General features: G+C 51.7%; 43 non-coding genes across 43 annotated transcripts; all 43 read right to left on the bottom strand.

Moving 5' to 3' along the window:
- Nucleotides 1-50: 50 nt before the first annotated feature.
- Nucleotides 51-241, bottom strand: LOC134308492 (U2 spliceosomal RNA). The gene has a single exon (XR_010010755.1). It is a non-coding gene; the product is annotated as a U2 spliceosomal RNA (small nuclear RNA).
- A 117-nt stretch (nucleotides 242-358) lies between these two features.
- LOC134308615 (U5 spliceosomal RNA) lies at nucleotides 359-473 on the bottom strand. Its single transcript, XR_010010853.1, has one exon. It is a non-coding gene; the product is annotated as a U5 spliceosomal RNA (small nuclear RNA).
- A 355-nt stretch (nucleotides 474-828) lies between these two features.
- On the bottom strand, nucleotides 829-1019 carry LOC134308238 (U2 spliceosomal RNA). Its single transcript, XR_010010511.1, has one exon. It is a non-coding gene; the product is annotated as a U2 spliceosomal RNA (small nuclear RNA).
- Nucleotides 1020-1136: 117 nt separating this feature from the next.
- LOC134308614 (U5 spliceosomal RNA) lies at nucleotides 1137-1251 on the bottom strand. Its single transcript, XR_010010852.1, has one exon. It is a non-coding gene; the product is annotated as a U5 spliceosomal RNA (small nuclear RNA).
- Nucleotides 1252-1626: 375 nt separating this feature from the next.
- LOC134308413 (U2 spliceosomal RNA) lies at nucleotides 1627-1817 on the bottom strand. The gene has a single exon (XR_010010677.1). It is a non-coding gene; the product is annotated as a U2 spliceosomal RNA (small nuclear RNA).
- Nucleotides 1818-1934: 117 nt separating this feature from the next.
- Nucleotides 1935-2049, bottom strand: LOC134308613 (U5 spliceosomal RNA). Its single transcript, XR_010010851.1, has one exon. It is a non-coding gene; the product is annotated as a U5 spliceosomal RNA (small nuclear RNA).
- Nucleotides 2050-2426: 377 nt separating this feature from the next.
- Nucleotides 2427-2617, bottom strand: LOC134308226 (U2 spliceosomal RNA). The gene has a single exon (XR_010010500.1). It is a non-coding gene; the product is annotated as a U2 spliceosomal RNA (small nuclear RNA).
- Nucleotides 2618-2734: 117 nt separating this feature from the next.
- Nucleotides 2735-2849, bottom strand: LOC134308612 (U5 spliceosomal RNA). Its single transcript, XR_010010850.1, has one exon. It is a non-coding gene; the product is annotated as a U5 spliceosomal RNA (small nuclear RNA).
- Nucleotides 2850-3224: 375 nt separating this feature from the next.
- LOC134308214 (U2 spliceosomal RNA) lies at nucleotides 3225-3415 on the bottom strand. The gene has a single exon (XR_010010489.1). It is a non-coding gene; the product is annotated as a U2 spliceosomal RNA (small nuclear RNA).
- Nucleotides 3416-3532: 117 nt separating this feature from the next.
- Nucleotides 3533-3647, bottom strand: LOC134308610 (U5 spliceosomal RNA). The gene has a single exon (XR_010010848.1). It is a non-coding gene; the product is annotated as a U5 spliceosomal RNA (small nuclear RNA).
- Nucleotides 3648-4023: 376 nt separating this feature from the next.
- LOC134308201 (U2 spliceosomal RNA) lies at nucleotides 4024-4214 on the bottom strand. The gene has a single exon (XR_010010477.1). It is a non-coding gene; the product is annotated as a U2 spliceosomal RNA (small nuclear RNA).
- A 117-nt stretch (nucleotides 4215-4331) lies between these two features.
- Nucleotides 4332-4446, bottom strand: LOC134308609 (U5 spliceosomal RNA). The gene has a single exon (XR_010010847.1). It is a non-coding gene; the product is annotated as a U5 spliceosomal RNA (small nuclear RNA).
- A 375-nt stretch (nucleotides 4447-4821) lies between these two features.
- LOC134308190 (U2 spliceosomal RNA) lies at nucleotides 4822-5012 on the bottom strand. Its single transcript, XR_010010466.1, has one exon. It is a non-coding gene; the product is annotated as a U2 spliceosomal RNA (small nuclear RNA).
- A 117-nt stretch (nucleotides 5013-5129) lies between these two features.
- On the bottom strand, nucleotides 5130-5244 carry LOC134308608 (U5 spliceosomal RNA). The gene has a single exon (XR_010010846.1). It is a non-coding gene; the product is annotated as a U5 spliceosomal RNA (small nuclear RNA).
- A 375-nt stretch (nucleotides 5245-5619) lies between these two features.
- Nucleotides 5620-5810, bottom strand: LOC134308178 (U2 spliceosomal RNA). Its single transcript, XR_010010455.1, has one exon. It is a non-coding gene; the product is annotated as a U2 spliceosomal RNA (small nuclear RNA).
- Nucleotides 5811-5927: 117 nt separating this feature from the next.
- On the bottom strand, nucleotides 5928-6042 carry LOC134308606 (U5 spliceosomal RNA). Its single transcript, XR_010010845.1, has one exon. It is a non-coding gene; the product is annotated as a U5 spliceosomal RNA (small nuclear RNA).
- Nucleotides 6043-6417: 375 nt separating this feature from the next.
- On the bottom strand, nucleotides 6418-6608 carry LOC134308166 (U2 spliceosomal RNA). The gene has a single exon (XR_010010444.1). It is a non-coding gene; the product is annotated as a U2 spliceosomal RNA (small nuclear RNA).
- Nucleotides 6609-6725: 117 nt separating this feature from the next.
- Nucleotides 6726-6840, bottom strand: LOC134308605 (U5 spliceosomal RNA). The gene has a single exon (XR_010010844.1). It is a non-coding gene; the product is annotated as a U5 spliceosomal RNA (small nuclear RNA).
- Nucleotides 6841-7216: 376 nt separating this feature from the next.
- LOC134308155 (U2 spliceosomal RNA) lies at nucleotides 7217-7407 on the bottom strand. The gene has a single exon (XR_010010433.1). It is a non-coding gene; the product is annotated as a U2 spliceosomal RNA (small nuclear RNA).
- Nucleotides 7408-7524: 117 nt separating this feature from the next.
- Nucleotides 7525-7639, bottom strand: LOC134308604 (U5 spliceosomal RNA). Its single transcript, XR_010010843.1, has one exon. It is a non-coding gene; the product is annotated as a U5 spliceosomal RNA (small nuclear RNA).
- A 375-nt stretch (nucleotides 7640-8014) lies between these two features.
- Nucleotides 8015-8205, bottom strand: LOC134308765 (U2 spliceosomal RNA). The gene has a single exon (XR_010010996.1). It is a non-coding gene; the product is annotated as a U2 spliceosomal RNA (small nuclear RNA).
- A 117-nt stretch (nucleotides 8206-8322) lies between these two features.
- On the bottom strand, nucleotides 8323-8437 carry LOC134308603 (U5 spliceosomal RNA). Its single transcript, XR_010010842.1, has one exon. It is a non-coding gene; the product is annotated as a U5 spliceosomal RNA (small nuclear RNA).
- Nucleotides 8438-8812: 375 nt separating this feature from the next.
- On the bottom strand, nucleotides 8813-9003 carry LOC134308754 (U2 spliceosomal RNA). Its single transcript, XR_010010985.1, has one exon. It is a non-coding gene; the product is annotated as a U2 spliceosomal RNA (small nuclear RNA).
- A 117-nt stretch (nucleotides 9004-9120) lies between these two features.
- Nucleotides 9121-9235, bottom strand: LOC134308602 (U5 spliceosomal RNA). Its single transcript, XR_010010841.1, has one exon. It is a non-coding gene; the product is annotated as a U5 spliceosomal RNA (small nuclear RNA).
- Nucleotides 9236-9611: 376 nt separating this feature from the next.
- Nucleotides 9612-9802, bottom strand: LOC134308742 (U2 spliceosomal RNA). Its single transcript, XR_010010973.1, has one exon. It is a non-coding gene; the product is annotated as a U2 spliceosomal RNA (small nuclear RNA).
- Nucleotides 9803-9919: 117 nt separating this feature from the next.
- Nucleotides 9920-10034, bottom strand: LOC134308601 (U5 spliceosomal RNA). Its single transcript, XR_010010840.1, has one exon. It is a non-coding gene; the product is annotated as a U5 spliceosomal RNA (small nuclear RNA).
- Nucleotides 10035-10409: 375 nt separating this feature from the next.
- Nucleotides 10410-10600, bottom strand: LOC134308730 (U2 spliceosomal RNA). Its single transcript, XR_010010961.1, has one exon. It is a non-coding gene; the product is annotated as a U2 spliceosomal RNA (small nuclear RNA).
- Nucleotides 10601-10717: 117 nt separating this feature from the next.
- On the bottom strand, nucleotides 10718-10832 carry LOC134308600 (U5 spliceosomal RNA). The gene has a single exon (XR_010010839.1). It is a non-coding gene; the product is annotated as a U5 spliceosomal RNA (small nuclear RNA).
- Nucleotides 10833-11211: 379 nt separating this feature from the next.
- LOC134308273 (U2 spliceosomal RNA) lies at nucleotides 11212-11402 on the bottom strand. Its single transcript, XR_010010543.1, has one exon. It is a non-coding gene; the product is annotated as a U2 spliceosomal RNA (small nuclear RNA).
- Nucleotides 11403-11519: 117 nt separating this feature from the next.
- On the bottom strand, nucleotides 11520-11634 carry LOC134308598 (U5 spliceosomal RNA). The gene has a single exon (XR_010010837.1). It is a non-coding gene; the product is annotated as a U5 spliceosomal RNA (small nuclear RNA).
- A 375-nt stretch (nucleotides 11635-12009) lies between these two features.
- Nucleotides 12010-12200, bottom strand: LOC134308717 (U2 spliceosomal RNA). The gene has a single exon (XR_010010950.1). It is a non-coding gene; the product is annotated as a U2 spliceosomal RNA (small nuclear RNA).
- Nucleotides 12201-12317: 117 nt separating this feature from the next.
- Nucleotides 12318-12432, bottom strand: LOC134308597 (U5 spliceosomal RNA). Its single transcript, XR_010010836.1, has one exon. It is a non-coding gene; the product is annotated as a U5 spliceosomal RNA (small nuclear RNA).
- A 376-nt stretch (nucleotides 12433-12808) lies between these two features.
- LOC134308705 (U2 spliceosomal RNA) lies at nucleotides 12809-12999 on the bottom strand. The gene has a single exon (XR_010010938.1). It is a non-coding gene; the product is annotated as a U2 spliceosomal RNA (small nuclear RNA).
- A 117-nt stretch (nucleotides 13000-13116) lies between these two features.
- Nucleotides 13117-13231, bottom strand: LOC134308596 (U5 spliceosomal RNA). The gene has a single exon (XR_010010835.1). It is a non-coding gene; the product is annotated as a U5 spliceosomal RNA (small nuclear RNA).
- A 375-nt stretch (nucleotides 13232-13606) lies between these two features.
- Nucleotides 13607-13797, bottom strand: LOC134308693 (U2 spliceosomal RNA). The gene has a single exon (XR_010010927.1). It is a non-coding gene; the product is annotated as a U2 spliceosomal RNA (small nuclear RNA).
- A 117-nt stretch (nucleotides 13798-13914) lies between these two features.
- LOC134308595 (U5 spliceosomal RNA) lies at nucleotides 13915-14029 on the bottom strand. The gene has a single exon (XR_010010834.1). It is a non-coding gene; the product is annotated as a U5 spliceosomal RNA (small nuclear RNA).
- A 381-nt stretch (nucleotides 14030-14410) lies between these two features.
- LOC134308681 (U2 spliceosomal RNA) lies at nucleotides 14411-14601 on the bottom strand. The gene has a single exon (XR_010010916.1). It is a non-coding gene; the product is annotated as a U2 spliceosomal RNA (small nuclear RNA).
- A 117-nt stretch (nucleotides 14602-14718) lies between these two features.
- LOC134308594 (U5 spliceosomal RNA) lies at nucleotides 14719-14833 on the bottom strand. The gene has a single exon (XR_010010833.1). It is a non-coding gene; the product is annotated as a U5 spliceosomal RNA (small nuclear RNA).
- Nucleotides 14834-15214: 381 nt separating this feature from the next.
- On the bottom strand, nucleotides 15215-15405 carry LOC134308669 (U2 spliceosomal RNA). Its single transcript, XR_010010904.1, has one exon. It is a non-coding gene; the product is annotated as a U2 spliceosomal RNA (small nuclear RNA).
- Nucleotides 15406-15522: 117 nt separating this feature from the next.
- Nucleotides 15523-15637, bottom strand: LOC134308592 (U5 spliceosomal RNA). Its single transcript, XR_010010831.1, has one exon. It is a non-coding gene; the product is annotated as a U5 spliceosomal RNA (small nuclear RNA).
- Nucleotides 15638-16016: 379 nt separating this feature from the next.
- Nucleotides 16017-16207, bottom strand: LOC134308658 (U2 spliceosomal RNA). Its single transcript, XR_010010893.1, has one exon. It is a non-coding gene; the product is annotated as a U2 spliceosomal RNA (small nuclear RNA).
- A 117-nt stretch (nucleotides 16208-16324) lies between these two features.
- LOC134308590 (U5 spliceosomal RNA) lies at nucleotides 16325-16439 on the bottom strand. The gene has a single exon (XR_010010830.1). It is a non-coding gene; the product is annotated as a U5 spliceosomal RNA (small nuclear RNA).
- Nucleotides 16440-16808: 369 nt separating this feature from the next.
- Nucleotides 16809-16999, bottom strand: LOC134308328 (U2 spliceosomal RNA). The gene has a single exon (XR_010010597.1). It is a non-coding gene; the product is annotated as a U2 spliceosomal RNA (small nuclear RNA).
- Between the last annotated feature and the right edge of the window lie 15 nt (nucleotides 17000-17014).

Here is a 17014-nt window from a genome sequence, read left to right as displayed (position 1 = left end):
CAGGGGCCAGTCACCAGCATTCGTCAATTACTCTTTCGTTTGACCGTTTATGAGGGTGCACCGTGCCAGGAGGCAATGCAATACCTGGTCGATGCGTGGAGTGGACGGAGCAAGCCCCTCTTCCGACTCCCAGGCCTAAAAATCCATTTAATATATGGTCTTCGGGTAGAGGACGTATCAGATATTAAACTGATAAGAACAGATACTACACTTGATCTTAGCCAAAAGGCCGAGAAGCGATAACCTGAAATAGGCGCCGGGCCACGGGCCCTACCTTTTGAGGATCCGGACTAGTGGACGGCGCTGACCGGCCGCCTTCACGCCCACACACCTTCTGTCATTCCACCAGCAAAAGAGCAGCTTTGCAAAGACAAAGCCTTCAAAAAATAAGTTGAACTTGTCAACGTTCCTCTCCACGGAAATCTTTAGTAAAAGGCGAAAGATTTGTACGTGAATGAAGAGAAACTCCAGCCCTGCTCGCCGGTCGCCCAGGCCTCCGTAGGCCACCGGCCGCTCAAGGAAGAGGGCTCGAGGTAGAGCGACGAAAACCTGCAGCAAAAGCGCCCTTGGGTCGTCGGGTGGGTGACGAGGCAGCACAGCCTTTGCCTGGAGAAACACAGGGTGGGGGAAAATTAAGTCTTTCGCCTTTTTTTTTTTTTTTTTTTTTTTTTTTTAAGTAAAATGGAGGGAAAATGAAAAAGCGGGAAAAGCGGGACTCCCTAGCGCAAAAGGACCGAGGAAACCCCGGGCCGTACCCCTAATCCCAACAGCTTTCCAGCAGGGGCCAGTCACCAGCATTCGTCAATTACTCTTTCGTTTGACCGTTTATGAGGGTGCACCGTGCCAGGAGGCAATGCAATACCTGGTCGATGCGTGGAGTGGACGGAGCAAGCCCCTCTTCCGACTCCCAGGCCTAAAAATCCATTTAATATATGGTCCTCGGGTAGAGGACGTATCAGATATTAAACTGATAAGAACAGATACTACACTTGATCTTAGCCAAAAGGCCGAGAAGCGATAACCTGAAATAGGCGCCGGGCCACGGGCCCTACCTTTTGAGGATCCGGACTAGTGGACGGCGCTGACCGGCCGCCTTCACGCCCACACACCTTCTGTCATTCCACCAGCAAAAGAGCAGCTTTGCAAAGACAAAGCCTTCAAAAAATAAGTTGAACTTGTCAACGTTCCTCTCCACGGAAATCTTTAGTAAAAGGCGAAAGATTTGTACGTGAATGAAGAGAAACTCCAGCCCTGCTCGCCGGTCGCCCAGGCCTCCGTAGGCCACCGGCCGCTCAAGGAAGAGGGCTCGAGGTAGAGCGACGAAAACCTGCAGCAAAAGCGCCCTTGGGTCGTCGGGTGGGTGACGAGGCAGCACAGCCTTTGCCTGGAGAAACACAGGGTGGGGGAAAATTAAGTTTTTCGCCTTTTCTTTTTTTTTTTTTTTTTAAGTAAAATGGAGGGAAAATGAAAAAGCGGGAAAAGCGGGACTCCCTAGCGCAAAAGGACCGAGGAAACCCCGGGCCTAGGCTAGGCAAAGGTCTAAGGCGCCGTACCCCTAATCCCAACAGCTTTCCAGCAGGGGCCAGTCACCAGCATTCGTCAATTACTCTTTCGTTTGACCGTTTATGAGGGTGCACCGTGCCAGGAGGCAATGCAATACCTGGTCGATGCGTGGAGTGGACGGAGCAAGCCCCTCTTCCGACTCCCAGGCCTAAAAATCCATTTAATATATGGTCCTCGAGTAGAGGACGTATCAGATATTAAACTGATAAGAACAGATACTACACTTGATCTTAGCCAAAAGGCCGAGAAGCGATAACCTGAAATAGGCGCCGGGCCACGGGCCCTACCTTTTGAGGATCCGGACTAGTGGACGGCGCTGACCGGCCGCCTTCACGCCCACACACCTTCTGTCATTCCACCAGCAAAAGAGCAGCTTTGCAAAGACAAAGCCTTCAAAAAATAAGTTGAACTTGTCAACGTTCCTCTCCACGGAAATCTTTAGTAAAAGGCGAAAGATTTGTACGTGAATGAAGAGAAACTCCAGCCCTGCTCGCCGGTCGCCCAGGCCTCCGTAGGCCACCGGCCGCTCAAGGAAGAGGGCTCGAGGTAGAGCGACGAAAACCTGCAGCAAAAGCGCCCTTGGGTCGTCGGGTGGGTGACGAGGCAGCACAGCCTTTGCCTGGAGAAACACAGGGTGGGGGAAAATTAAGTTTTTCGCCTTTTTTTTTTTTTTTTTTTTTTTTAAGTAAAATGGAGGGAAAATGAAAAAGCGGGAAAAGCGGGACTCCCTAGCGCAAAAGGACCGAGGAAACCCCGGGCCTAGGCTAGGCAAAGGTCTAAGGCGCCGTACCCCTAATCCCAATCTGTCTCGCGTGTGTGCCAGTCACCAGCATTCGTCAATTACTCTTTCGTTTGACCGTTTATGAGGGTGCACCGTGCCAGGAGGCAATGCAATACCTGGTCGATGCGTGGAGTGGACGGAGCAAGCCCCTCTTCCGACTCCCAGGCCTAAAAATCCATTTAATATATGGTCCTCGGGTAGAGGACGTATCAGATATTAAACTGATAAGAACAGATACTACACTTGATCTTAGCCAAAAGGCCGAGAAGCGATAACCTGAAATAGGCGCCGGGCCACGGGCCCTACCTTTTGAGGATCCGGACTAGTGGACGGCGCTGACCGGCCGCCTTCACGCCCACACACCTTCTGTCATTCCACCAGCAAAAGAGCAGCTTTGCAAAGACAAAGCCTTCAAAAAATAAGTTGAACTTGTCAACGTTCCTCTCCACGGAAATCTTTAGTAAAAGGCGAAAGATTTGTACGTGAATGAAGAGAAACTCCAGCCCTGCTCGCCGGTCGCCCAGGCCTCCGTAGGCCACCGGCCGCTCAAGGAAGAGGGCTCGAGGTAGAGCGACGAAAACCTGCAGCAAAAGCGCCCTTGGGTCGTCGGGTGGGTGACGAGGCAGCACAGCCTTTGCCTGGAGAAACACAGGGTGGGGGAAAATTAAGTTTTTCGCCTTTTCTTTTTTTTTTTTTTTTTAAGTAAAATGGAGGGAAAATGAAAAAGCGGGAAAAGCGGGACTCCCTAGCGCAAAAGGACCGAGGAAACCCCGGGCCTAGGCTAGGCAAAGGTCTAAGGCGCCGTACCCCTAATCCCAACAGCTTTCCAGCAGGGGCCAGTCACCAGCATTCGTCAATTACTCTTTCGTTTGACCGTTTATGAGGGTGCACCGTGCCAGGAGGCAATGCAATACCTGGTCGATGCGTGGAGTGGACGGAGCAAGCCCCTCTTCCGACTCCCAGGCCTAAAAATCCATTTAATATATGGTCCTCGGGTAGAGGACGTATCAGATATTAAACTGATAAGAACAGATACTACACTTGATCTTAGCCAAAAGGCCGAGAAGCGATAACCTGAAATAGGCGCCGGGCCACGGGCCCTACCTTTTGAGGATCCGGACTAGTGGACGGCGCTGACCGGCCGCCTTCACGCCCACACACCTTCTGTCATTCCACCAGCAAAAGAGCAGCTTTGCAAAGACAAAGCCTTCAAAAAATAAGTTGAACTTGTCAACGTTCCTCTCCACGGAAATCTTTAGTAAAAGGCGAAAGATTTGTACGTGAATGAAGAGAAACTCCAGCCCTGCTCGCCGGTCGCCCAGGCCTCCGTAGGCCACCGGCCGCTCAAGGAAGAGGGCTCGAGGTAGAGCGACGAAAACCTGCAGCAAAAGCGCCCTTGGGTCGTCGGGTGGGTGACGAGGCAGCACAGCCTTTGCCTGGAGAAACACAGGGTGGGGGAAAATTAAGTTTTTCGCCTTTTTTTTTTTTTTTTTTTTTTTAAGTAAAATGGAGGGAAAATGAAAAAGCGGGAAAAGCGGGACTCCCTAGCGCAAAAGGACCGAGGAAACCCCGGGCCTAGGCTAGGCAAAGGTCTAAGGCGCCGTACCCCTAATCCCAACAGCTTTCCAGCAGGGGCCAGTCACCAGCATTCGTCAATTACTCTTTCGTTTGACCGTTTATGAGGGTGCACCGTGCCAGGAGGCAATGCAATACCTGGTCGATGCGTGGAGTGGACGGAGCAAGCCCCTCTTCCGACTCCCAGGCCTAAAAATCCATTTAATATATGGTCCTCGGGTAGAGGACGTATCAGATATTAAACTGATAAGAACAGATACTACACTTGATCTTAGCCAAAAGGCCGAGAAGCGATAACCTGAAATAGGCGCCGGGCCACGGGCCCTACCTTTTGAGGATCCGGACTAGTGGACGGCGCTGACCGGCCGCCTTCACGCCCACACACCTTCTGTCATTCCACCAGCAAAAGAGCAGCTTTGCAAAGACAAAGCCTTCAAAAAATAAGTTGAACTTGTCAACGTTCCTCTCCACGGAAATCTTTAGTAAAAGGCGAAAGATTTGTACGTGAATGAAGAGAAACTCCAGCCCTGCTCGCCGGTCGCCCAGGCCTCCGTAGGCCACCGGCCGCTCAAGGAAGAGGGCTCGAGGTAGAGCGACGAAAACCTGCAGCAAAAGCGCCCTTGGGTCGTCGGGTGGGTGACGAGGCAGCACAGCCTTTGCCTGGAGAAACACAGGGTGGGGGAAAATTAAGTTTTTCGCCTTTTCTTTTTTTTTTTTTTTTTAAGTAAAATGGAGGGAAAATGAAAAAGCGGGAAAAGCGGGACTCCCTAGCGCAAAAGGACCGAGGAAACCCCGGGCCTAGGCTAGGCAAAGGTCTAAGGCGCCGTACCCCTAATCCCAACAGCTTTCCAGCAGGGGCCAGTCACCAGCATTCGTCAATTACTCTTTCGTTTGACCGTTTATGAGGGTGCACCGTGCCAGGAGGCAATGCAATACCTGGTCGATGCGTGGAGTGGACGGAGCAAGCCCCTCTTCCGACTCCCAGGCCTAAAAATCCATTTAATATATGGTCCTCGGGTAGAGGACGTATCAGATATTAAACTGATAAGAACAGATACTACACTTGATCTTAGCCAAAAGGCCGAGAAGCGATAACCTGAAATAGGCGCCGGGCCACGGGCCCTACCTTTTGAGGATCCGGACTAGTGGACGGCGCTGACCGGCCGCCTTCACGCCCACACACCTTCTGTCATTCCACCAGCAAAAGAGCAGCTTTGCAAAGACAAAGCCTTCAAAAAATAAGTTGAACTTGTCAACGTTCCTCTCCACGGAAATCTTTAGTAAAAGGCGAAAGATTTGTACGTGAATGAAGAGAAACTCCAGCCCTGCTTGCCGGTCGCCCAGGCCTCCGTAGGCCACCGGCCGCTCAAGGAAGAGGGCTCGAGGTAGAGCGACGAAAACCTGCAGCAAAAGCGCCCTTGGGTCGTCGGGTGGGTGACGAGGCAGCACAGCCTTTGCCTGGAGAAACACAGGGTGGGGGAAAATTAAGTTTTTCGCCTTTTTTTTTTTTTTTTTTTTTTAAGTAAAATGGAGGGAAAATGAAAAAGCGGGAAAAGCGGGACTCCCTAGCGCAAAAGGACCGAGGAAACCCCGGGCCTAGGCTAGGCAAAGGTCTAAGGCGCCGTACCCCTAATCCCAACAGCTTTCCAGCAGGGGCCAGTCACCAGCATTCGTCAATTACTCTTTCGTTTGACCGTTTATGAGGGTGCACCGTGCCAGGAGGCAATGCAATACCTGGTCGATGCGTGGAGTGGACGGAGCAAGCCCCTCTTCCGACTCCCAGGCCTAAAAATCCATTTAATATATGGTCCTCGGGTAGAGGACGTATCAGATATTAAACTGATAAGAACAGATACTACACTTGATCTTAGCCAAAAGGCCGAGAAGCGATAACCTGAAATAGGCGCCGGGCCACGGGCCCTACCTTTTGAGGATCCGGACTAGTGGACGGCGCTGACCGGCCGCCTTCACGCCCACACACCTTCTGTCATTCCACCAGCAAAAGAGCAGCTTTGCAAAGACAAAGCCTTCAAAAAATAAGTTGAACTTGTCAACGTTCCTCTCCACGGAAATCTTTAGTAAAAGGCGAAAGATTTGTACGTGAATGAAGAGAAACTCCAGCCCTGCTCGCCGGTCGCCCAGGCCTCCGTAGGCCACCGGCCGCTCAAGGAAGAGGGCTCGAGGTAGAGCGACGAAAACCTGCAGCAAAAGCGCCCTTGGGTCGTCGGGTGGGTGACGAGGCAGCACAGCCTTTGCCTGGAGAAACACAGGGTGGGGGAAAATTAAGTTTTTCGCCTTTTCTTTTTTTTTTTTTTTTTAAGTAAAATGGAGGGAAAATGAAAAAGCGGGAAAAGCGGGACTCCCTAGCGCAAAAGGACCGAGGAAACCCCGGGCCTAGGCTAGGCAAAGGTCTAAGGCGCCGTACCCCTAATCCCAACAGCTTTCCAGCAGGGGCCAGTCACCAGCATTCGTCAATTACTCTTTCGTTTGACCGTTTATGAGGGTGCACCGTGCCAGGAGGCAATGCAATACCTGGTCGATGCGTGGAGTGGACGGAGCAAGCCCCTCTTCCGACTCCCAGGCCTAAAAATCCATTTAATATATGGTCCTCGGGTAGAGGACGTATCAGATATTAAACTGATAAGAACAGATACTACACTTGATCTTAGCCAAAAGGCCGAGAAGCGATAACCTGAAATAGGCGCCGGGCCACGGGCCCTACCTTTTGAGGATCCGGACTAGTGGACGGCGCTGACCGGCCGCCTTCACGCCCACACACCTTCTGTCATTCCACCAGCAAAAGAGCAGCTTTGCAAAGACAAAGCCTTCAAAAAATAAGTTGAACTTGTCAACGTTCCTCTCCACGGAAATCTTTAGTAAAAGGCGAAAGATTTGTACGTGAATGAAGAGAAACTCCAGCCCTGCTCGCCGGTCGCCCAGGCCTCCGTAGGCCACCGGCCGCTCAAGGAAGAGGGCTCGAGGTAGAGCGACGAAAACCTGCAGCAAAAGCGCCCTTGGGTCGTCGGGTGGGTGACGAGGCAGCACAGCCTTTGCCTGGAGAAACACAGGGTGGGGGAAAATTAAGTTTTTCGCCTTTTTTTTTTTTTTTTTTTTTTTAAGTAAAATGGAGGGAAAATGAAAAAGCGGGAAAAGCGGGACTCCCTAGCGCAAAAGGACCGAGGAAACCCCGGGCCTAGGCTAGGCAAAGGTCTAAGGCGCCGTACCCCTAATCCCAACAGCTTTCCAGCAGGGGCCAGTCACCAGCATTCGTCAATTACTCTTTCGTTTGACCGTTTATGAGGGTGCACCGTGCCAGGAGGCAATGCAATACCTGGTCGATGCGTGGAGTGGACGGAGCAAGCCCCTCTTCCGACTCCCAGGCCTAAAAATCCATTTAATATATGGTCCTCGGGTAGAGGACGTATCAGATATTAAACTGATAAGAACAGATACTACACTTGATCTTAGCCAAAAGGCCGAGAAGCGATAACCTGAAATAGGCGCCGGGCCACGGGCCCTACCTTTTGAGGATCCGGACTAGTGGACGGCGCTGACCGGCCGCCTTCACGCCCACACACCTTCTGTCATTCCACCAGCAAAAGAGCAGCTTTGCAAAGACAAAGCCTTCAAAAAATAAGTTGAACTTGTCAACGTTCCTCTCCACGGAAATCTTTAGTAAAAGGCGAAAGATTTGTACGTGAATGAAGAGAAACTCCAGCCCTGCTCGCCGGTCGCCCAGGCCTCCGTAGGCCACCGGCCGCTCAAGGAAGAGGGCTCGAGGTAGAGCGACGAAAACCTGCAGCAAAAGCGCCCTTGGGTCGTCGGGTGGGTGACGAGGCAGCACAGCCTTTGCCTGGAGAAACACAGGGTGGGGGAAAATTAAGTTTTTCGCCTTTTCTTTTTTTTTTTTTTTTTAAGTAAAATGGAGGGAAAATGAAAAAGCGGGAAAAGCGGGACTCCCTAGCGCAAAAGGACCGAGGAAACCCCGGGCCTAGGCTAGGCAAAGGTCTAAGGCGCCGTACCCCTAATCCCAACAGCTTTCCAGCAGGGGCCAGTCACCAGCATTCGTCAATTACTCTTTCGTTTGACCGTTTATGAGGGTGCACCGTGCCAGGAGGCAATGCAATACCTGGTCGATGCGTGGAGTGGACGGAGCAAGCCCCTCTTCCGACTCCCAGGCCTAAAAATCCATTTAATATATGGTCCTCGGGTAGAGGACGTATCAGATATTAAACTGATAAGAACAGATACTACACTTGATCTTAGCCAAAAGGCCGAGAAGCGATAACCTGAAATAGGCGCCGGGCCACGGGCCCTACCTTTTGAGGATCCGGACTAGTGGACGGCGCTGACCGGCCGCCTTCACGCCCACACACCTTCTGTCATTCCACCAGCAAAAGAGCAGCTTTGCAAAGACAAAGCCTTCAAAAAATAAGTTGAACTTGTCAACGTTCCTCTCCACGGAAATCTTTAGTAAAAGGCGAAAGATTTGTACGTGAATGAAGAGAAACTCCAGCCCTGCTCGCCGGTCGCCCAGGCCTCCGTAGGCCACCGGCCGCTCAAGGAAGAGGGCTCGAGGTAGAGCGACGAAAACCTGCAGCAAAAGCGCCCTTGGGTCGTCGGGTGGGTGACGAGGCAGCACAGCCTTTGCCTGGAGAAACACAGGGTGGGGGAAAATTAAGTTTTTCGCCTTTTCTTTTTTTTTTTTTTTTTAAGTAAAATGGAGGGAAAATGAAAAAGCGGGAAAAGCGGGACTCCCTAGCGCAAAAGGACCGAGGAAACCCCGGGCCTAGGCTAGGCAAAGGTCTAAGGCGCCATACCCCTAATCCCAACAGCTTTCCAGCAGGGGCCAGTCACCAGCATTCGTCAATTACTCTTTCGTTTGACCGTTTATGAGGGTGCACCGTGCCAGGAGGCAATGCAATACCTGGTCGATGCGTGGAGTGGACGGAGCAAGCCCCTCTTCCGACTCCCAGGCCTAAAAATCCATTTAATATATGGTCCTCGGGTAGAGGACGTATCAGATATTAAACTGATAAGAACAGATACTACACTTGATCTTAGCCAAAAGGCCGAGAAGCGATAACCTGAAATAGGCGCCGGGCCACGGGCCCTACCTTTTGAGGATCCGGACTAGTGGACGGCGCTGACCGGCCGCCTTCACGCCCACACACCTTCTGTCATTCCACCAGCAAAAGAGCAGCTTTGCAAAGACAAAGCCTTCAAAAAATAAGTTGAACTTGTCAACGTTCCTCTCCACGGAAATCTTTAGTAAAAGGCGAAAGATTTGTACGTGAATGAAGAGAAACTCCAGCCCTGCTCGCCGGTCGCCCAGGCCTCCGTAGGCCACCGGCCGCTCAAGGAAGAGGGCTCGAGGTAGAGCGACGAAAACCTGCAGCAAAAGCGCCCTTGGGTCGTCGGGTGGGTGACGAGGCAGCACAGCCTTTGCCTGGAGAAACACAGGGTGGGGGAAAATTAAGTTTTTCGCCTTTTTTTTTTTTTTTTTTTTTTTAAGTAAAATGGAGGGAAAATGAAAAAGCGGGAAAAGCGGGACTCCCTAGCGCAAAAGGACCGAGGAAACCCCGGGCCTAGGCTAGGCAAAGGTCTAAGGCGCCGTACCCCTAATCCCAACAGCTTTCCAGCAGGGGCCAGTCACCAGCATTCGTCAATTACTCTTTCGTTTGACCGTTTATGAGGGTGCACCGTGCCAGGAGGCAATGCAATACCTGGTCGATGCGTGGAGTGGACGGAGCAAGCCCCTCTTCCGACTCCCAGGCCTAAAAATCCATTTAATATATGGTCCTCGGGTAGAGGACGTATCAGATATTAAACTGATAAGAACAGATACTACACTTGATCTTAGCCAAAAGGCCGAGAAGCGATAACCTGAAATAGGCGCCGGGCCACGGGCCCTACCTTTTGAGGATCCGGACTAGTGGACGGCGCTGACCGGCCGCCTTCACGCCCACACACCTTCTGTCATTCCACCAGCAAAAGAGCAGCTTTGCAAAGACAAAGCCTTCAAAAAATAAGTTGAACTTGTCAACGTTCCTCTCCACGGAAATCTTTAGTAAAAGGCGAAAGATTTGTACGTGAATGAAGAGAAACTCCAGCCCTGCTCGCCGGTCGCCCAGGCCTCCGTAGGCCACCGGCCGCTCAAGGAAGAGGGCTCGAGGTAGAGCGACGAAAACCTGCAGCAAAAGCGCCCTTGGGTCGTCGGGTGGGTGACGAGGCAGCACAGCCTTTGCCTGGAGAAACACAGGGTGGGGGAAAATTAAGTTTTTCGCCTTTTCTTTTTTTTTTTTTTTTTAAGTAAAATGGAGGGAAAATGAAAAAGCGGGAAAAGCGGGACTCCCTAGCGCAAAAGGACCGAGGAAACCCCGGGCCTAGGCTAGGCAAAGGTCTAAGGCGCCATACCCCTAATCCCAACAGCTTTCCAGCAGGGGCCAGTCACCAGCATTCGTCAATTACTCTTTCGTTTGACCGTTTATGAGGGTGCACCGTGCCAGGAGGCAATGCAATACCTGGTCGATGCGTGGAGTGGACGGAGCAAGCCCCTCTTCCGACTCCCAGGCCTAAAAATCCATTTAATATATGGTCCTCGGGTAGAGGACGTATCAGATATTAAACTGATAAGAACAGATACTACACTTGATCTTAGCCAAAAGGCCGAGAAGCGATAACCTGAAATAGGCGCCGGGCCACGGGCCCTACCTTTTGAGGATCCGGACTAGTGGACGGCGCTGACCGGCCGCCTTCACGCCCACACACCTTCTGTCATTCCACCAGCAAAAGAGCAGCTTTGCAAAGACAAAGCCTTCAAAAAATAAGTTGAACTTGTCAACGTTCCTCTCCACGGAAATCTTTAGTAAAAGGCGAAAGATTTGTACGTGAATGAAGAGAAACTCCAGCCCTGCTCGCCGGTCGCCCAGGCCTCCGTAGGCCACCGGCCGCTCAAGGAAGAGGGCTCGAGGTAGAGCGACGAAAACCTGCAGCAAAAGCGCCCTTGGGTCGTCGGGTGGGTGACGAGGCAGCACAGCCTTTGCCTGGAGAAACACAGGGTGGGGGAAAATTAAGTCTTTCGCCTTTTTTTTTTTTTTTTTTTTTTTTTAAAGTAAAATGGAGGGAAAATGAAAAAGCGGGAAAAGCGGGACTCCCTAGCGCAAAAGGACCGAGGAAACCCCGGGCCTAGGCTAGGCAAAGGTCTAAGGCGCCGTACCCCTAATCCCAACAGCTTTCCAGCAGGGGCCAGTCACCAGCATTCGTCAATTACTCTTTCGTTTGACCGTTTATGAGGGTGCACCGTGCCAGGAGGCAATGCAATACCTGGTCGATGCGTGGAGTGGACAGAGCAAGCCCCTCTTCCGACTCCCAGGCCTAAAAATCCATTTAATATATGGTCCTCGGGTAGAGGACGTATCAGATATTAAACTGATAAGAACAGATACTACACTTGATCTTAGCCAAAAGGCCGAGAAGCGATAACCTGAAATAGGCGCCGGGCCACGGGCCCTACCTTTTGAGGATCCGGACTAGTGGACGGCGCTGACCGGCCGCCTTCACGCCCACACACCTTCTGTCATTCCACCAGCAAAAGAGCAGCTTTGCAAAGACAAAGCCTTCAAAAAATAAGTTGAACTTGTCAACGTTCCTCTCCACGGAAATCTTTAGTAAAAGGCGAAAGATTTGTACGTGAATGAAGAGAAACTCCAGCCCTGCTCGCCGGTCGCCCAGGCCTCCGTAGGCCACCGGCCGCTCAAGGAAGAGGGCTCGAGGTAGAGCGACGAAAACCTGCAGCAAAAGCGCCCTTGGGTCGTCGGGTGGGTGACGAGGCAGCACAGCCTTTGCCTGGAGAAACACAGGGTGGGGGAAAATTAAGTTTTTCGCCTTTTCTTTTTTTTTTTTTTTTTAAGTAAAATGGAGGGAAAATGAAAAAGCGGGAAAAGCGGGACTCCCTAGCGCAAAAGGACCGAGGAAACCCCGGGCCTAGGCTAGGCAAAGGTCTAAGGCGCCATACCCCTAATCCCAACAGCTTTCCAGCAGGGGCCAGTCACCAGCATTCGTCAATTACTCTTTCGTTTGACCGTTTATGAGGGTGCACCGTGCCAGGAGGCAATGCAATACCTGGTCGATGCGTGGAGTGGACGGAGCAAGCCCCTCTTCCGACTCCCAGGCCTAAAAATCCATTTAATATATGGTCCTCGGGTAGAGGACGTATCAGATATTAAACTGATAAGAACAGATACTACACTTGATCTTAGCCAAAAGGCCGAGAAGCGATAACCTGAAATAGGCGCCGGGCCACGGGCCCTACCTTTTGAGGATCCGGACTAGTGGACGGCGCTGACCGGCCGCCTTCACGCCCACACACCTTCTGTCATTCCACCAGCAAAAGAGCAGCTTTGCAAAGACAAAGCCTTCAAAAAATAAGTTGAACTTGTCAACGTTCCTCTCCACGGAAATCTTTAGTAAAAGGCGAAAGATTTGTACGTGAATGAAGAGAAACTCCAGCCCTGCTCGCCGGTCGCCCAGGCCTCCGTAGGCCACCGGCCGCTCAAGGAAGAGGGCTCGAGGTAGAGCGACGAAAACCTGCAGCAAAAGCGCCCTTGGGTCGTCGGGTGGGTGACGAGGCAGCACAGCCTTTGCCTGGAGAAACACAGGGTGGGGGAAAATTAAGTCTTTCGCCTTTTTTTTTTTTTTTTTTTTTTTAAGTAAAATGGAGGGAAAATGAAAAAGCGGGAAAAGCGGGACTCCCTAGCGCAAAAGGACCGAGGAAACCCCGGGCCTAGGCTAGGCAAAGGTCTAAGGCGCCGTACCCCTAATCCCAACAGCTTTCCAGCAGGGGCCAGTCACCAGCATTCGTCAATTACTCTTTCGTTTGACCGTTTATGAGGGTGCACCGTGCCAGGAGGCAATGCAATACCTGGTCGATGCGTGGAGTGGACGGAGCAAGCCCCTCTTCCGACTCCCAGGCCTAAAAATCCATTTAATATATGGTCCTCGGGTAGAGGACGTATCAGATATTAAACTGATAAGAACAGATACTACACTTGATCTTAGCCAAAAGGCCGAGAAGCGATAACCTGAAATAGGCGCCGGGCCACTGGCCCTACCTTTTGAGGATCCGGACTAGTGGACGGCGCTGACCGGCCGCCTTCACGCCCACACACCTTCTGTCATTCCACCAGCAAAAGAGCAGCTTTGCAAAGACAAAGCCTTCAAAAAATAAGTTGAACTTGTCAACGTTCCTCTCCACGGAAATCTTTAGTAAAAGGCGAAAGATTTGTACGTGAATGAAGAGAAACTCCAGCCCTGCTCGCCGGTCGCCCAGGCCTCCGTAGGCCACCGGCCGCTCAAGGAAGAGGGCTCGAGGTAGAGCGACGAAAACCTGCAGCAAAAGCGCCCTTGGGTCGTCGGGTGGGTGACGAGGCAGCACAGCCTTTGCCTGGAGAAACACAGGGTGGGGGAAAATTAAGTTTTTCGCCTTTTCTTTTTTTTTTTTTTTTTAAGTAAAATGGAGGGAAAATGAAAAAGCGGGAAAAGCGGGACTCCCTAGCGCAAAAGGACCGAGGAAACCCCGGGCCTAGGCTAGGCAAAGGTCTAAGGCGCCATACCCCTAATCCCAACAGCTTTCCAGCAGGGGCCAGTCACCAGCATTCGTCAATTACTCTTTCGTTTGACCGTTTATGAGGGTGCACCGTGCCAGGAGGCAATGCAATACCTGGTCGATGCGTGGAGTGGACGGAGCAAGCCCCTCTTCCGACTCCCAGGCCTAAAAATCCATTTAATATATGGTCCTCGGGTAGAGGACGTATCAGATATTAAACTGATAAGAACAGATACTACACTTGATCTTAGCCAAAAGGCCGAGAAGCGATAACCTGAAATAGGCGCCGGGCCACTGGCCCTACCTTTTGAGGATCCGGACTAGTGGACGGCGCTGACCGGCCGCCTTCACGCCCACACACCTTCTGTCATTCCACCAGCAAAAGAGCAGCTTTGCAAAGACAAAGCCTTCAAAAAATAAGTTGAACTTGTCAACGTTCCTCTCCACGGAAATCTTTAGTAAAAGGCGAAAGATTTGTACGTGAATGAAGAGAAACTCCAGCCCTGCTCGCCGGTCGCCCAGGCCTCCGTAGGCCACCGGCCGCTCAAGGAAGAGGGCTCGAGGTAGAGCGACGAAAACCTGCAGCAAAAGCGCCCTTGGGTCGTCGGGTGGGTGACGAGGCAGCACAGCCTTTGCCTGGAGAAACACAGGGTGGGGGAAAATTAAGTCTTTCGCCTTTTTTTTTTTTTTTTTTTTTTTTTTTTAAGTAAAATGGAGGGAAAATGAAAAAGCGGGAAAAGCGGGACTCCCTAGCGCAAAAGGACCGAGGAAACCCCGGGCCTAGGCTAGGCAAAGGTCTAAGGCGCCGTACCCCTAATCCCAACAGCTTTCCAGCAGGGGCCAGTCACCAGCATTCGTCAATTACTCTTTCGTTTGACCGTTTATGAGGGTGCACCGTGCCAGGAGGCAATGCAATACCTGGTCGATGCGTGGAGTGGACGGAGCAAGCCCCTCTTCCGACTCCCAGGCCTAAAAATCCATTTAATATATGGTCCTCGGGTAGAGGACGTATCAGATATTAAACTGATAAGAACAGATACTACACTTGATCTTAGCCAAAAGGCCGAGAAGCGATAACCTGAAATAGGCGCCGGGCCACGGGCCCTACCTTTTGAGGGTCCGGACTAGTGGACGGCGCTGACCGGCCGCCTTCACGCCCACACACCTTCTGTCATTCCACCAGCAAAAGAGCAGCTTTGCAAAGACAAAGCCTTCAAAAAATAAGTTGAACTTGTCAACGTTCCTCTCCACGGAAATCTTTAGTAAAAGGCGAAAGATTTGTACGTGAATGAAGAGAAACTCCAGCCCTGCTCGCCGGTCGCCCAGGCCTCCGTAGGCCACCGGCCGCTCAAGGAAGAGGGCTCGAGGTAGAGCGACGAAAACCTGCAGCAAAAGCGCCCTTGGGTCGTCGGGTGGGTGACGAGGCAGCACAGCCTTTGCCTGGAGAAACACAGGGTGGGGGAAAATTAAGTCTTTCGCCTTTTTTTTTTTTTTTTTTTTTTTTTTTTAAGTAAAATGGAGGGAAAATGAAAAAGCGGGAAAAGCGGGACTCCCTAGCGCAAAAGGACCGAGGAAACCCCGGGCCTAGGCTAGGCAAAGGTCTAAGGCGCCGTACCCCTAATCCCAACAGCTTTCCAGCAGGGGCCAGTCACCAGCATTCGTCAATTACTCTTTCGTTTGACCGTTTATGAGGGTGCACCGTGCCAGGAGGCAATGCAATACCTGGTCGATGCGTGGAGTGGACGGAGCAAGCCCCTCTTCCGACTCCCAGGCCTAAAAATCCATTTAATATATGGTCCTCGGGTAGAGGACGTATCAGATATTAAACTGATAAGAACAGATACTACACTTGATCTTAGCCAAAAGGCCGAGAAGCGATAACCTGAAATAGGCGCCGGGCCACGGGCCCTACCTTTTGAGGGTCCGGACTAGTGGACGGCGCTGACCGGCCGCCTTCACGCCCACACACCTTCTGTCATTCCACCAGCAAAAGAGCAGCTTTGCAAAGACAAAGCCTTCAAAAAATAAGTTGAACTTGTCAACGTTCCTCTCCACGGAAATCTTTAGTAAAAGGCGAAAGATTTGTACGTGAATGAAGAGAAACTCCAGCCCTGCTCGCCGGTCGCCCAGGCCTCCGTAGGCCACCGGCCGCTCAAGGAAGAGGGCTCGAGGTAGAGCGACGAAAACCTGCAGCAAAAGCGCCCTTGGGTCGTCGGGTGGGTGACGAGGCAGCACAGCCTTTGCCTGGAGAAACACAGGGTGGGGGAAAATTAAGTCTTTCGCCTTTTTTTTTTTTTTTTTTTTTTTTTTAAGTAAAATGGAGGGAAAATGAAAAAGCGGGAAAAGCGGGACTCCCTAGCGCAAAAGGACCGAGGAAACCCCGGGCCTAGGCTAGGCAAAGGTCTAAGGCGCCGTACCCCTAATCCCAACAGCTTTCCAGCAGGGGCCAGTCACCAGCATTCGTCAATTACTCTTTCGTTTGACCGTTTATGAGGGTGCACCGTGCCAGGAGGCAATGCAATACCTGGTCGATGCGTGGAGTGGACGGAGCAAGCCCCTCTTCCGACTCCCAGGCCTAAAAATCCATTTAATATATGGTCCTCGGGTAGAGGACGTATCAGATATTAAACTGATAAGAACAGATACTACACTTGATCTTAGCCAAAAGGCCGAGAAGCGATAACCTGAAATAGGCGCCGGGCCACGGGCCCTACCTTTTGAGGGTCCGGACTAGTGGACGGCGCTGACCGGCCGCCTTCACGCCCACACACCTTCTGTCATTCCACCAGCAAAAGAGCAGCTTTGCAAAGACAAAGCCTTCAAAAAATAAGTTGAACTTGTCAACGTTCCTCTCCACGGAAATCTTTAGTAAAAGGCGAAAGATTTGTACGTGAATGAAGAGAAACTCCAGCCCTGCTCGCCGGTCGCCCAGGCCTCCGTAGGCCACCGGCCGCTCAAGGAAGAGGGCTCGAGGTAGAGCGACGAAAACCTGCAGCAAAAGCGCCCTTGGGTCGTCGGGTGGGTGACGAGGCAGCACAGCCTTTGCCTGGAGAAACACAGGGAGGGGGAAAATTAAGTCTTTCGCCTTTTTTTTTTTTTTTTAAGCAAAATGGAGGGAAAATGAAAAAGCGGGAAAAGGGGGACTCCCTAGCGCAAAAGGACCGAGGAAACCCCGGGCCTAGGCTAGGCAAAGGTCTAAGGCGCCGTACCCCTAATCCCAACAGCTTTCCAGCAGGGGCCAGTCACCAGCATTCGTCAATTACTCTTTCGTTTGACCGTTTATGAGGGTGCACCGTGCCAGGAGGCAATGCAATACCTGGTCGATGCGTGGAGTGGACGGAGCAAGCCCCTCTTTCGACTCCCAGGCCTAAAAATCCATTTAATATATGGTCCTCGGATAGAGGACGTATCAGATATTAAACTGATAAGAACAGATACTACACTTGATCTTAGCCAAAAGGCCGAGAAGCGATAACCTGAAATAGGCG

This window comes from Trichomycterus rosablanca, unplaced genomic scaffold (assembly GCF_030014385.1).
Source record: "Trichomycterus rosablanca isolate fTriRos1 unplaced genomic scaffold, fTriRos1.hap1 scaffold_89, whole genome shotgun sequence".
NCBI lineage: Eukaryota > Metazoa > Chordata > Actinopteri > Siluriformes > Trichomycteridae > Trichomycterus > Trichomycterus rosablanca.
Note: the sequence above shows the minus strand (reverse complement) of the source record. Positions and strands in the feature narration are given on the sequence as shown.